Here is a 15744-nt window from a genome sequence, read left to right on the forward strand (position 1 = left end):
AAAAAACATTTAATATGTTCTGGAAAATGATTCTTGCCTGATTTTGACAAAGCATGGTAATATTGTTCGTTATTACCCCTAGGTTGAATATTTCATACTGCCAAAATTCTTCTTTGAAATCAAAGCTGCTAGTGGACATATATAAGTTTTCCTGGGAAGCTATCCTTTTTTTTATATTTGTAAATGGGTGTATATTCTGATTCTTTACCTGTCTGTCTCTTTTGTTTATGGTTGAGAAAGATGGTTGATTTATTTTTGATTATTGATTCTTTAGTTATTATCCTTGATTTACCTATGGTGTCAGTCTAGATCCAGTTTTTGAATCAGATTTTTTTTGTGTGAAAGCACTGAATAGAAGCCGGATAAACCATAAAGATAAATAATGATTCCACTGCTGTTATGAAGGACCCTACTGTACCAAATCTTAACCTTTGTAGTTTATACCTGTTTCCCTTTTTCAAAGCAGGCACCAATAGTTAGTTTAAAACTATATTTTTATTTCTGTGAATCTTTCATGTTACATGGAAAGCTGGTTTGAAAATTTTCGCTTAATTTTCTACCAGTACTTTTGTCTTGAAAGCAAAACGAGTAATACTACGTCTTAGAATGAACATAAAATTTTAAGTTCTCAAGAATGGTCAATATGAGTATATATTCATCAGTGAACAGAATCCATGTAAAATCTGGAAAATTGGAAAATTCATAAACTAAGTATACAGTTTTACAATAGTTAATTTCATATTTATGGATAATTACTAAGTATTTTAGATTTATCAGATTATATAAGGATCCTGTTATGTTATTTATGACAAGAGGTATATCTACTGATGAATATATGCTCTTATTATATATAGACACAGCTTTATGGAACAATGCAATGTGTTTCCCCTGTCGTCCTCAGACACACATCAAAACGTTGCATAAAACAGTGATTCCACAAAACTGTGTCTATATATCGTACTCACAATTGCTAAATGCCATTCAAAGATTATTGCTCTTATTGGCCAAGTTTAAAATTCTTAAATTTTATGTTCATTCTAAGACGTAATATTTCTTTAAATAAATATAAGTGTTTTTGTCTGGAATATATGTAAATTTAATTGATAATGTCTGGAAATGTCATTGATTTGTATGTATTAAGTTACATAAATATTTTAAGCCATTAAAAATAACAATGTAAGTTAGGAAATGTGTTCCAATTAGGTCTACTTTTACAAACACATACAAAATAAATTAACGATTTTTTTCGACTTTGGAATTTTGACTTTATATGGATTTAGTAATTTGATGTTATTTTATTTTCACTTGCTCAGGAGGAAAATGATAGAATATTATGATAGAATGAAATGGTAATAATGATTTATTCTCAGTCATATATTTCATATTAGTCTTCCAAATCTTTGTGGCAAAACAGAGTCAAAGAAATGAAAGCTCATAATACACTTAGTACCACATCTTCGCAATGTCAAGCTATTACAAACTGTGTCTAATACCTTGACTTCAATAGTATACTTTCTTTTATCACAGAATGCAGAGATCGGATTGGATCGTACTCTAGTGCTAACAGCCAATCAGACATAAGGACTTCATGTCTTATGGTTTACAGACATCCTGTCAAGTGCACTGATTGGTTTTATTCAGTAGTGTACAATCCAATCAAATTGTTGTGTTTATGATACTGTGACACAAAAAAGATGGCTATTGCAATCAAGGTATAAGACAATGTGAAGATGATGGTAGCAATGATATAAGCTGTTATGTCTTTTTTGGTTGAGGGGAAGTCATCTAAATATTCAAACAGACATTTGCTTTCCTTACTACTCAATCAGAATAGACAATGGAAGTTCAAATTGTTACCACTTCCAGGATCATAAGAGTTGTCTTTTAATGTTTTAAACAGCCTGGAAGTAACGGCATCAGCATGCATTGAAATTAAATGTTAGATGAACTGCAAGTCAGAATTCAATTCTGAACATTGCGATGGAAAGTAAAATTTTGCTCCAAAGTCAATATTTAGACATCTATATTCCTTTAAAAGCCTTCTGGTCGTATGTCAAAAATAATTGTTCAAAATAACAGCCTGAAGGGATATTAAGACATTAATTGTAGATATTGTTAAGATATCCAGTCAGATAGATATATAATGATATAACTCTTATTTCTAGGTTAGATAGTATCAGTATATTTTGAGGTAATATTCACAATCTAACTTGATTTTCAGATACCTTGAAATTGTATCCCTGCCAAATTTTTGTAGGTTATCTTATCCATTTCAAGTTTTTTTTCCTTACATCTTTTTTTTTTGAGGCAGTTTTAATTTATTTCCGTAGTTCTTGCTATATATTCTTCAAATTGGTAAAAATTTTGCTTAAATAAATCAATGGATTACATATTCTGGTTTTGGTGATTTTTGATGGATGGCTGGTTAAAGTAAAAGCTACATTGGTTAAGGGATTTAAACAAATATTATTTTAATTGATAAAAGAGGTTTTGGTTTTAATTTTTTTAGATTATTATGTTTTATGGTCCTTGAGTTATGATTAGTTAATTTTTTTGGAGTATTTCACATTTCTTATTCCTTGTTTCATTATAACTGAGGGAAAAAGTCAGCTTTAAGCTAGCTGTCGTGTGTTTCCACTGGGAAAATTTCCCAAGCGTTCCTGTTCAAGAACCTAAAACCTCTCTTTTAGCATTTAGCAATTTATCTTAAAAGCTTAAAGCTGGCTTTCACTTAACCAGTGGAAAATGCAAAAAGCCAGCTTTATCTCGTTCGGTAATAGGGGATGTACTGGTCTTTCAAAACAGTAGTCTTGTACATCATGAGTTGTCAATAATGTGCGGCTTTGTGATCAAGGCTAAAGTTGTTCAAGAACCAGTTCAACTCACTGTAAACGCAACACGTTCGGAAATGAAGCTAGCTAGCTTTACTTTACAATTCTCAGTGGAAACTGGAAATGCAGTTTATGTCTATGGTTCATGTACTTCATACTTGATATCACTATTGCTTACATCAAACAAAATTGTTCCTAGCATTTTTGACATCTGGTGAGTTTAAATGGAATTGAAGAAATCACTGGTCGTAGAAAATGGAAATTCTGCAAATACAAGGGTTAAGTGTCCTAGATTCACATGTAAATTTGTAATGAATGAAAATGACTGGTGGGTGACCAAAAGATACCATGTATTGTGTATTGTGTCTTATGTTTCTTGTTTTGTATTTGTGTTTCATAACCATCATTATATGTCTTTTTATGATAACCTTTGTGTTACTTGTTAGTATTATAGTTAATTTCTTCAGTGCAGTATAAGTCAGTTTTAATTATAATTACTGGCTATTCTACAATGTTCCTGTTGCCCTGCACAATACCACAAAACATCCTAAGGGTATGTTTTGTATACATGTACCCTGAACAGCGACATAGTAGTATATCCAGTGATGTCTTGGACTCATTAATGGTCCAGCTTGGTTTGAAGAAAAGTCTTAAAAACTAGTGCTTTATGTTTGGCTCTTAATGTGTTCATATCCTATCTGGGGATCCAGGAACTGGTGGGACCAGATTTGTGGGGCTACTACTAGTTATTTTGAGAATCATACGTACCCCCCTTTTAAAACTGTTTTAGTAATTCATTAAGATATTTATTGTATATTTTACAGGAGTCGGGGCCGAGGAAGAGATTAAGGCAGATTTAGTTAAGGCAGTTTTATTGAAAGTGAAGTGAAATTTTAATTCCAAAAGAATTTGGTTATATGATCTACTTGTGTAAACTTATCTTTTTCAACTTTTTACAACCTTGTGTTTTGAAAGGAAAAGGAATTAGAATTTGGTCTTCTTTATAGGCCAACTGACAATCAAATTTTTTAGATACTAATGTGTGCATCGAAATATATTTGAAAGGCCTTTTTTAATTTACGTACGATGAAGTAGATATTGTTTGTGTAATACAGGTTTGTAGTAAGAAGTTAACACTTTTTTTCAGCTGGAGCAAAAATTAGCGTGTTCAGGGGTGAAAAGAATTCTCAGATGAGGGCTTTATTTACTTGCCAATGAAAAATCAATATTAACAATCAAAATTTCTTTGTAATTATAATGATACTACCTCTTAGAATGGACGTAAAATTCTCGAACTGGGTCAATAAATGTTGGACTTACCAGATGCCATGACTTAAGAAAAGAACCTTTATATATCCATTAAACTAAGTAATTATTGAAATATGCTTCTTGTTTAATGGATGATTACTAATGAATTTATTGTAATAAAGAGGGATTCTTGTATAGTTATGAAACCAGGTATGTTTGATGATGAACAAAGACTTAATTTAAGTTTTAAAATTTCACTCATCCTAAGAGGTAGTATACCTTTGAATTAGAACTTTATTTGTCCTTTATTTTTCCCCATGATTCCTTTTCTTATGCTTCAGTAATTTTCATGCATAAATAGAAGGCTTGTTTTTTTAACAGATTGCCACCAAATAGTAATATTTTTTATGAAGTTTACCTTCAAGCCTGAATTTTCCCTATAGGCTACTAGAAGCCATATTGTTTGTGCTTATTTTGATCAATTTGAGGTATATTTTAAGAAAGTGCTTTACATTTAGGAAATGACCAATTCATGCAATATGCTTATGTAATGAAAGATTTCCTTGCATGAACAGTCATGAAAAGTTGTATTTGAAAAAAAAAATTCAAAAATTAAATTTAAAAATTTTGTCTGCATGCAAGAATATCTTTCATTATTGTCATTATAGAGGTAGCTATCCTAGTGTCTGTATTTCATCATGTGTCAATTGTACTGTATGTGTTTATTGTTATGTGTTTTTTATGTGTTTATAACCAATGAGGCAACTTTGGACAAATTGAATGTACAGAGAAAGCCAGAGGCAAAATAAAAGTTATTTTATTGGATTTATTATCTATCTTCTTGACTCAACATGCCAACCATGATCTGAAAAGGTTTGGTGCTGAAAATTATTCAACCAATCAGATGCTCTTATCAATGAAAGCAAAGAATTCTTGGATAATGATTGGCCTGCATATATGAAACAATGGAGGCAAAAATCTTAACAAGATACATGGATTAAAGCATTTACAAAGAAAACCACTAACAAACAATGGTGCTCAGAAATACAGGGGAAACATTTAGATGTGCATTTTTATACCCATATATTTCTCTATAATACATACTTTTGAAAATGATCCTCAACAAAGAGAAATGATACCAACTGCATACTGAAAATAACAGATTTGATTCCAAATAGCATTTAATAATGGGCAATAAGTTCTGCAAATCTCAAAGAAAACCAGAAATGATATAGCAAATATTTATTTAATTCATCACAGTTTTCTTTTTCTACTAAAATTAATAACAAACAATATCAACATGTATATTTTTCGTTAACAATAATTTAAAATATTACAATAAACACAAGGTCCCTGAAGCTGATTATATGTATTTGAATTAGGACAGCTATTTTCCAAATGCAGAACAAGAATTTTAAAAATTAACCTACTAATTAGTATACATAATCCATAATTTAAGACAGCACCTAACTGGAAAAATCGACTGATTTAACTCGATAATAATTGAGTATATAATCGAAAAATTCAAATGATGCAATGTATCTGGTTTATATTCAATCCAAATGGATATACCGTTGTTCCTTCAAAAACACTCTATCTGCTTTATTAACTTATCCAAATTTCTAGTTTGAGGTACATTTTAAGGAATCTTGCGATTCTGGTACTCCTGAAGATGTACAAGACCGAAATTGGCAGATTGTGTAACTGAATAAGTTTATTGTCTGTAAAATTGTGTTTCATTAGTTCACTTTTACATCAAAGCACATATTGACAATAACACAATTTCATATTTCTTAACTATATTCATAATTTCAAATAGTTTTGTAATATTTTCTTGTTAAGAATTATAAATGCATAGTATTTTTTCTTTTTTTGAAATGTTAAAGCACTTTTGATGCTCAAGTTAAAAAAAATTCTAAGTTGTGTTTAAAACTTTCTTTTATAAGGTTTAAGAAATGGAGGTCTTATTGTATTGTGTAAGGGTTGAAAATGACTTCTTAAATCTTGGTGATCACTACATATCATTAAGGAAATTCTGGTAGGTGTAGCTTCTGAAAAAGATCAAGGAAGACACATATATAAATTATGCAATGGGAACAAAATAGCTATACATGAATACAAATTTAACATGAAGAATGTACTCTTAATTCAGTGAAGTGTAATTAAAGCTATCCATTAAAAGTAGCAATGTGTAAAACTCATTGTATCAAAGACAAAAATATATTAATCTGTTCCTTAGTGGACAATATTTCTGGTATTATTACATTTATCTTAAAATAGTGACTTTCCTTTATATGAGGGGCATTATGAGTTTGAGTAAAAAATTTGCTGAGAATGGGAAATGTTTGTGGCCAGGTTTGTCAAAAATTAGTTTTTATTTTACTAGAAAACTCCTTAAAAAATTCCTTTCCTTATTACAACATGGTAGCTTTATACAACATGGTAGCTTTAATCTACTTGTTGAGTAATAAATTAACTAGGATTATGAATTATATTGACAGCTTAATATTCATGTTCTCAATTGATGAAAAAAAGTGACAAGGTTTGACATACAATCAATATCATTTCTATTATTGCCTAATATTATTGAACGTATTTAAAAGTTATAGATTTTAAGAAAAACCTATTAATAATAAGTAGTTGGATATGGATTAGCAGCATATGTACAAAAAATATGTTGCTGTAACTTTAAGTATAGAGCCAGGTGTCTGCAGCAAAGTTCGCAAGGGAAAACAGAACTGAGTATGGATGTTCTAGCAGAAAAATTACAAAGTACAATAATACTTTATTAAATTGGCATTGAGGCATTTGCAGAAAGATTCAGTATGAGTCAGTCAACATCTAACCCTTGATACAGCAATGTGGTCACCATAGTTATATAGATGTATACTTTAAGTATCTATGGGAAAATTGAATAAGGTTGGCGTTCAAGATCTTAAAGAAACCATTACATTCATTGATTACAAAAAAAGCTGAACTCAGTGATATCATAATACAGGGTAAGACAGTTTCAACTTAGTGATGTGAAAGAAACCTTTAATTCCCAGCCTATGAACTGAATAGCAGACATTGTTCTTATGTTTCTTTTCTAAGAATTATTATGGGTAAGGCATCTTCATAATGTAAAGCTCTTAGGAATTTCGTACAGTGACTGCAATAGCTATTTTTCTTGTATCATGGAATGCAACGACTCGATTGAATTGTATTCCAGCGAATACAGCTAGAGCCCTCGACAGAAAGGCTGTGAAATTGATGGCTTTGTGTTCACATACTTTCTGTCGAGGCCTATGATTGGTTATATCCACTAGCAATCAATCCAATCAAATCGCTTCATTTACAAAGTTTCATAATATTCACGCATCGTTTTTGAGCCCAAATTAAGTCATCCATTTAAAGATACACACAAATGGGCTAATAATATGTGAAAGTAAAATTCATCTCAAAGTATCATTATTTAGCTTAATCAATTCTGATTTTAACATGTAACTAGAACTTGAGTTATGAGCTTCGTTCTGGATTCAATATGGCTGATGCGTGAATAAGGTCTATTGCAGTCAAGATATAAGTATGGAGTGAAGATGAGGGTAAGGGTGCATACAACATTCACAGTGAGTTTAATGTAGTTAATATATGAATCACCATGACAACAATATCTTACCTACAACTTGTCGACATGATTTAGCAGATTTATTCCTTGATGGCAGCTACAAATAATAATAACCATTATAGAAAGCTACTACTGCTGCTAATTGAGTTATGTTATCTAAGCAAGAACCCAAGCCAAAGAGTCATAAGGACAGAACCTTTCTGTTTGCCAAAGTGATGCTACAGGAAGCTTTAGACGAGATTAAATATTGATATTGTCCATTGAAATGAAATTCAATGAAGTCTACGTCCTATTTATTTGCAACAGATCAAGAGCTAGTAAGTATAGACGACACCCCACACTGAGGCAACTTTTGCGACAACAGCATTAGAATACTCTTTTTGACTTTTAACTGTTCTTTAGCGTGCTATGATGAGCAATGTTGCCTTCAAGAAAATTATATCAAGAAGTAAGTGGATTCAGTACAGTACTACAATACCTGCAATGGTGGAACTTCTAAGAAGCTAAATTCTAAGTCTAAATCTATACTAAATCATATTCCAATCTAAAACACTAATTGATGCTAATTTTTTAATTGCTAAATTACTAAGAATGCTTCATTTTTAGCAGAAATGTATGGAAAAACTAGTCCTAAAGAATCACACCTATTCAAAAGCACATTCTCTAAAGTAAAAAAAAGGCAAATTTTCATTACCTCTCTGATGTCATAAGCAGACGCTTGACTACAAGACTTCTGTTCTTGACTACTGTTGCTAGATGCACTTGCTTCACGAAATCGCTCTACATCCTGTTGGTCAAAAGGACTGTCATTGTTTTGTAGGCTGTTTGTATGTCTGAGTTTTGTGCCACTATTATTATTGATGTTATTTAAGGATGAACTGTTATCTGGTGTACTAAAACCTTTGTTATCTCTGAATCCAGAGCGCGATCTGTGTATCTTATCCTGTAGCACTGATATTTCCTTTCTTTCTTTAGCTAGAGCCTTTTCAGCTTGCTGTAATTAATGAAAAATAAACTGTAAAATACAAGAGAATAGAAACAATTTTCAATGAAAGTCCATGCTAGCTTATACAGGCTACAAAGGTACCTTCCATGTCATCAGAAATCATTCTTAGAACAAGAGCACTTGGACACAGACAATTGCATTACTGACCTCCATTTGACCTGGAATATCTAACAATGAATAACAACAAATAAATCACGAAGTTTATCATGTCAAAATATTTATTTTGGTAGAGCTGATAGTCTTTGAACCTAAGTGCTTGAAGTGATTGTGGAATAACTACAGGGACAGACTGGTGTTCTGGAAGTTTACCTTTCGAATGCAGTAATTGGACTTACTATTTCTTGCTTTATTTCTTTCTTTAGAACTTTAATTTCATCATTGGTATCATTGATCATTTGTTGTAAAACACTTTTTCTGAAAGATAGTTACATTCTCAAGGTATTCTGTTACAGATTTATATGACATCATTTTTGCATTTTGTTGAATAATGGAATTCTTGAATAGTTTTACCGATACTAGGATTGTTTATTTTTCTTTATTTGCCAGTCATGTCTGATTTTAACTCCAAAATGTCTGACTGCATTGTTTAACATTTAGGACATTATCTATGCTATATGCCAATACTTTTATTTGATTTTGGCAAATTTCACAAAGTTTCGTCAAATTCCCTCACAAATTGTACCTATTAGAGTGTTAACAAGCTGAAAATTTAATGTGTTGAAGAACAAGGGTAATAACTCATACTTAATTTTTGAACTTTAATAAGGTTCACGTTTGAGTGATGATAAACAATACCAACAAGTTTCATCAAAATCTGTCAAAAATTAGGTTTTCTAGATTATTTACGAGCAATTTTGAAAAGATTGACCGATACCAAGATTTTTTACCAGCAATTTTGGATGGATATCTAGATTATTTATGAGCAATTTTGGACAGACTGATGGACATAGAAAAAAAAAATGATTTTCTGTATTTGCTCACCCTGGAGTAGAAACAGTTCTATAACTAGCAGGACGTTTTCCAGTAAAACTATTACTATGATTGCATGTCAGTTTATTTAAAGAATATCTTGTATCTTCTAAACTTCGGACTGTTGCTAACATATCTTCACTGGAGTTCAAACTTCGTAAAGTTTTACTCTGAGGTCTATGAGTGTTTGGAATTGGTGTTGTTTTAACAGTTTTGGTATGTCTTGGGTTCTGTATTCTAGTGATAGTGGCTGTAGCTGGTTTGATTTGAACTGAATCTTCTTCTTCATCTGAGTACATACCTTAATAAATAACATATAATTTTTTAAGTTTACAGTTCAAAGCTTTTCTGACAAACACTTATAACTTGGTTCAGTCATTCTTATTTTCTATATCAAGTTAGCAATTTTTGACTTTTTGCTGCAAAGAAATAGGTTTATTCACTCAAACTTCTGAAAAATGAACTGAAATAAATAAGTTTAAAGTCTTTTTCTGCACCTTATGGAATAATGTAGGTGGGGAACACCATGCAGTGGGAAATTTTGTCAAGGGAGCAACATGAGCCCAATCTTTTTCAATTCCAACTTTCAAGAGATCTTTTACAAGCACAAAGGGCAGAGGTTTATTTATCCCATTTGAATGACTAGACACTTTTTCCATGTCAGCCCCTCTTACCTACATCACTGACAGGGGGAAACCTGGGTGAAAACTTTGAAGGCGTTAACTATACCTCTGCAAGGATTGACCCACGACCCTCAGATTAGCGAGCCACCGGGGCTCCTTTTGAACATTTGTAATGATGATGATAGGCTTTCAATCAGTATATATTTTATACAGGTTGTATTAATCAGATTTACAAAGAAATCGCCAATAAGTAATTATTTTCTGTCTAAATTGATATGGACACCTGTTAGAAACACTTTCTAAAACTTGATATAAAACTTAATGTTTAGTACACATTGACCTCTAAAATCAATTGCTGTTTTCAAAAAAGCTAATATTTTCTCCATTCAAATTTTAATTGAATTCAAGAATGAAAACCACCATCTGCCATGCTAAAATGTTTAAAAACTTAAGTCTTAATACAAACCTCAAAAGCATATAATGATTAACTTTGAAAAATAAAAAAATAGAAGAATGACAAATATTTACCACTTTTTACATAGCTTAAAGGTAAACCATCTGGAATGCCATGAAATTTACAGCTGTTTTTTTAATTATTCATTTATAATTTGTTACAAAAAGAAATTAAGCATAGCAAATGCCAGTTGTGCGTGGTTGCAAATAATGAAAGTGATCATGAGCTCTGAGTTCAATTCAAAACTGCTCATTAGCAGGGGCGACATAACAATATAACATGGCTGACTAAATAAAAACTTACCCATTCTACTTTTTCTTCCATTTTTATCTACAACTGAATCATTTGTAGAGCTTCTTTTAGAATTACTTCGGTTTCGATCATCTTAAAAAAAGATAGTTCGCACAATTCAATCATTTCTATAGGCATAATAACATTATTATAACATAGACTTCACAAGAACGTCCACAGTGATAATATGTTGTGGACATTGATTTTAAAGATGTTATTTTGATGAGTCTTAACCAGCGCTTGGGGTTTGACTCAGAAGTAATGTTAACCTGAAGTAAGCCGAAGTTACAAGAAACCCACTCGAGTCAGCAGTAAGATGTAGTCTTGGTTCTGTGTTGGATGTATTAGGAGGTGTGTCATCAGGATCTTCCTCTTCATCATCAAATACCTCATTATTAGCATAAGCTGATACTTGAGACTTTGGATACAGTTGTTTTCCTGAAGAAAACAGCAAGCAACATGTGGGTTTTTAAGGGACCTTTGCACCATCCGTTTGACCAATTGTACTTTAGTCTCAGAAACGAATTTTTTTTTGTTCTGTATTCTGTGAGCTATGGAGTTTTAACAGCATGAACATATGTGTTCTGTTAAGGTATAGGGAATAACAAACCTTTTTTCTCATCAAATGGATTTGGATGCTGTTTCAGTAATTTTCCTCTTTCATTCTGGAAAACACAAAATTAACAATAGCATATATAACGATATAATATAAACTTTCTTTATCAATACTAAACTTAGACTAACAAATCTTGTCTTATCTCTGTTCCTTGCTTTGTTCTGTTACAAGTTTGTTCCTTGGACATGATTCATTGTGGTTAGGGCTAGACTCAAATGGTCACATTTTATGAGAGGTGCTCTTATCCATTTTTGATTTAGTTTTTGAGAATTTTCACCATAACAACAATTCTATTATTGATACAAAGTAATAAAGTAGTTACGATATCACATCCATATATCACGTCCAAGGAACGGGTAAGACCAGATTTGTGGGGCAATACCAAAGTTATCGTGGTCATCAAAGTAAGTATTAACATGCCAGCCAAATAATACAAATAATTTGCAAGTAGATAGAACAGCTTTGGATACCAGCTTGTCCTCTCTTTTGTCAATTTCAACAAACTGATGGATAGAATATGGCACACACACATTTTCAATGTGAAATTTTATAATTTCAATTCATGAGATTAGCGACATTTATACCTGTCTGCTTTGAGTTGATGAAAGATCAAATAAATGTTTTGGAAAGGTTCTTTTGGGCCTGGAGTCTTCTATTCTTTCCTCTAAAAGTACAATAATAACACATTTTACTTATTTCATAGAATTCGATTTTCAATTTTACATGATTTTATCTAACAGGTACACCACAGTAATCATATAGCATTGATTTTTCTTTAATCTTCTGTAATCAATAAAATTGAGCATAGTAATATCAAAGTGTGTTTGAATAAGAATGTTTTATATGCGCCATATAATCTAGCTTATGTAAGAAAAATTTAATCTGATATCATGCACAAAATACAACAGCTTAACATGACAAGTTTTTGGATGTTTTTTTTGGGGGGAAAAAATAAATTATGACTTTAATACATTAGAACAATAATACTGATCAATTTATGTTGAAGCCTGATCAATAATGGAATATCATACTATTGATATCATCAGATGACATTTGTTCCTTGTTGAATATATTTGATATAAACATTTAAAGCATTAGATACAGTACATAGAAAGCATTATCTTAACACATTAAAACACAAATACATATTTTTTATACTATATCTATGTCATTCAATGCACACAAAATAATTTTCAAGGCTTGAGAACTACGTAAAACTAACTAAATACAACTAAACAGCACTTAGGAATACAGAAATGGACATGTATGCTAAGACATTTTGAATAACATGCAAATAGTAATCCATGAAGCTGTGTTCATTTGGCATGAAATGGAAAAGTGCTCCAGATTTTGAAGAAAATTTTGTAAAGGACCTTGGCCAAAAAATTGCTATATCAATTTAAGGTGTATTGGGTGATTCAGAAACTTTATCAGCAAAGCAATTTTAGTGGTTAGCTGAAACTCGACTAAGTTATTATTTTTTCTACCATGGTAAATAATCTACATAAGCAAAACCAACTAAAACAACCCTTCCCTTGTTGAAATTCCCACCACCAATAGTGCTTTTATAACACGTGTCAACAAACAATGCAATATTATGTCTACTACTCTACATTTTCTTACTCTTTTCAGCAGACGGTCTGGCACAGAGTTTCCATATCTTAAAGTAGGAATTGCCTAAAAATTGATTAGAAAACATAATTTTGTTAATCATTAAATCACAACATTAGTACACAACATTCTTTGTTAAATTCTGTAAAAAAATGATTCATATTAAAACCAGAAGACAGCTACTCAATTTGAATATTATATTTGTTATACATGTACACAATATCATCAATGTATGAGTAAATTCATTTCAATACTGTGTCAAGTCAGCTTAACAAATATCAATGTAGTAGTAAATCTATGTCAAGTAAGCTTACCAAATATCAATGTTGTTGTAAATCTATGTCAAGTAAGCTTACCAAATATCAATGTAGTAGTATATCTATGTCAAGTAAGCTTACCAAATATCAATGTTGTTGTAAATCTATGTCAAGTAAGCTTACCAAATATCAATGTAGTAGTATATCTATGTCAAGTAAGCTTACCAAATATCAATGTTCTTGTAAATCTATGTCAAGTATCCCATCAATGTCAAGTACCCAATATCAATGTCAAGTAAGCTTACCAAATATCAGTGTAGTAGTATATCTATATCAAGTAAGCTTACCAAATATCAATGTTCTTGTAAATCTGTCAAGTATGCCATCAATGTCAAGTACCCAATATCAATGTCAAGTACCCAATATCAATGTCAAGTAAGCTTACCAAATATCAGTGTAGTAGTATATCTATGTCAAGATAGCTTACCAAGTATCAATGTTCTTGTAAATCTATGTCAAGTATCCCATCAATGTCAAGTACCCAATATCAATGTCAAGATAGCTTACCAAGTATCAATGTTGTAGTATATCTATGTCAAGTATTAAATATCAATTAAAAAATTAATCAACCTTCTGTGACAGCCAATCAAATCGCGCAATGACCTTTCAATAAAATGTTCTTTGTACAATATTTCATATTTTTTACTATTCGCGGATCAAATTTGATTAATTTCAATGAAGGATAAGCTCCCAATTTGACCACAATTTTGTCTACAAAGTGTTGTCTGAAAACAGACAGTAGATCTAACCTACTGTCTACGTACTTGACTATCTATATAGGCGTATAAGTTGGTCAATATGGGTAACCTCTGGGAAAATCAATACAACGATCAATATGAATGTAAAAGTATGTCAGTGTTCAATAACAATATATATGTAATTCTATGTCAGTGCCCTATATCAATATAAATGTATGTCAAATATTCTGTCATACCATATGTGGAATGAAATTATACTTTTCTATATCAGCATTTTTCAAAATGAAATGACTAATTTCTGAAAATGACTGAAATAAAATTAGTTTAAAATATAGTGCAATTGTGCCACTCTACATCTATGTATTGTATGTTGAATATGTAGTACCTTTAATACCACTATGCAGTCTAATATTGGTCAATACAGGCCGTGCTTCTAATTCACTTTTTTTCACAACACCTCTACTTGGTACTTTACTTCCTTTCAGTTGGCCTGTCCCTTCACAATATACTACAAATTACCCACAAAATAAATTCAAAAATTTCAAATCCTATATCACAAAGGCTGTATCTTCTTACTTTTTTGAATTGATATTTAAAAATTATTGCTATTTTTAAGTAAAAGTTCATATCAAAAATTCATAAAATGTTTTTAATTTTTAAAAGAAATTTGGTTTCTTTTTGTTCAATATATGCTGTTTTAAGTATGATCTTTAAAAATCTTTTAAAATTCAAAGATTTTTTTTAATTTCTCAATTAAAATAAATTGTTCCTCATAGAATAAAAAAATCAATATATAAAGCTGACCAGTAAAATAAAAAAATAAAATGTGAACAGTGAAAAATTTTAAAAAAAGTGTTGTAGAATGTGAATAAAAAGTGTTTCTAAACTACACAACTAAAAAAAAATCTTGTCTGGCAAGGTGCCTACACCAATTGGAAGGTTTGAAAAAAAAAAATTTATCACCACAAAAAATGCAACTTTTTTCCTAGCAAAACCCAATATTTCAAATTTTCTCCACTATGTTAGATATATAGTTCTTCTTAGTTAATGTAATATATGTACATTAGCATGACCATTCTTACCCCAAAGTAAATGTGGAAAATCTATCTCACCAAAAATAATTATTTTCCTTCAAGTACTCTTTTGGTACTTTGGTATAATGAATGTTACTAAGGAAACATTTGGGGAAAATATTAACAGATCTCACAACAAACAAATCACAAGTTGAATGCAAAACAAACATCAGAAAAAGCAACTGAACATTAAAGGAAGGCATTACATGGTGCACAACTTTGGCTTGAACATTTACCTTCAAAAGTCTGCAGCTGATGAGCCACATATTGAGCTATCAAGGTTTGTTCGTGGTGTGGACACAAGCCGTCCAGATTAAAGGGCAAATTGGGCACAGACCCATCTGATCCAGAGTATCTTAAATGTGGAACTATCGTAAAAAAAAATAAATAAATGTTAATA

The sequence above is a fragment of the Lottia gigantea genome (genome assembly GCF_000327385.1).
Source record: "Lottia gigantea unplaced genomic scaffold LOTGIsca_25, whole genome shotgun sequence".
In the NCBI taxonomy this organism is placed as follows: Eukaryota; Metazoa; Mollusca; class Gastropoda; family Lottiidae; genus Lottia; species Lottia gigantea.